The following is a 1340-nucleotide window of genomic DNA, read 5'->3' as shown; positions in this document are numbered from 1 at the left end:
GATAATAACACTACATGGTAAAAGATAGGGGATGTGGAAAACATGAAGATTGACAATCTTGTGTACAATGATTAGCTACTGTATGTGCAACACCAACACGTAATTACCCAATCACCACACCAGCAACCACAGTGGATCAGATGAACTGTCCTCTGGTGGTGAACTTGGTTGGTTAGGTTAGATGGGGAACTGGTACACTCCTGTATCATATACAGTAGCTACTGTGCACAATGCCAAAATGTGAGTTGCTTCAACACGGCACCAGCAGCTATAGTGGATCTGCTGTGTAGACTAAAGTCCTGCCCTCACTAGAGGTCACTCTCTGTCACGTCATGTTGCCCAGCTCAGGTTTTTTTGAGTACACCGCTTCCCGTCCGATCAGCGAAGTTAAGCAACGCTGGGTCTGGTTAGTACTTGGATGGGTGACCGCCTGGGAACACCAGATGCTGTTGGCATCCCTACGTGTCAAGTGGGGTTGGTGGAGGATTAGTGCCCCTCCCTGTAAAACAATTAACTCTAAGCCCTTGACCACCCCGTTTGGGATACATGGCGTCTGGCAATGGATGGATGGATGGGTCTGTGCCACATGCTTCTGGTATATCTGGCCAAGGGACATTTCATAGTGACAGCGCTTGCCACAATGCCCTCACAGTAGCTGTCTGGCTTCTGTTATGGCCTTTTATTGATCTGCAGTACTAGGCAGTGTCAGAAGAATGTACAGTACGGTGCTGGTATTGAATGGTCAAGGGGCAATACCCAACATTTTGTAGAACTGCTGAAGATGTATCCATGTATCTGGCAGATGAAAAACAAACCGTACAAGGACAAGAACTTAAGAATTGCAATTTAAAACAATGTCGAGATATCCGTTCTTGCACCACGTCTTCTTTTTCCTATTCTTTTTCTTTTTGGTACAGCATAGTGCCACAGTGCTCATCACAGTCTCATGACCTGGTGTGATGTTGTTATCCATCCTCCTCCTCCTGCAGCTCAGTGGTAATTGGTATTTGCTGCCCATTGCACTGTCCTAGTATGGACATCAGCATCAGCAACATGAGTTGGGCAGAAGAGATCATGCGGCATGACCCTAGTGTGGATGGAGTTTAACATTGTGTTGTGGTGTAGGTAAAAAAAAAAAAAAAAAAAAATGCATATTTATAAAAAAATAAAAGGCCAGCACACAACAAAAGGGTTCTGTTGAGTCAGTATCATACTGTATTTCAAAATGTAATTTGTTTTCCAGGCTGATGAACCAGATTTTTAGCCGTTTATGAAATACCAGCCGTGGCAACACAGGGCGCCACTACACCCCTAGGAGGAGACTACGGAGGGGTAGATGG

At 45.1% G+C, this 1340-nt stretch overlaps 1 pseudogene; it reads left to right on the top strand.

Annotated features, from left to right (window-relative positions):
* The first annotated feature begins 337 nt into the window (after positions 1-337).
* LOC145415243 (5S ribosomal RNA) lies at positions 338-455 on the top strand (annotated as a pseudogene).
* Positions 456-1340: the final 885 nt, after the last annotated feature.

Source organism: Coenobita brevimanus, chromosome 101, assembly GCF_032717465.1.
Source record: "Coenobita brevimanus isolate Jiangsu-jjx chromosome 101, ASM3271746v2, whole genome shotgun sequence".
NCBI lineage: Eukaryota > Metazoa > Arthropoda > Malacostraca > Decapoda > Coenobitidae > Coenobita > Coenobita brevimanus.
Note: the sequence above shows the minus strand (reverse complement) of the source record. Positions and strands in the feature narration are given on the sequence as shown.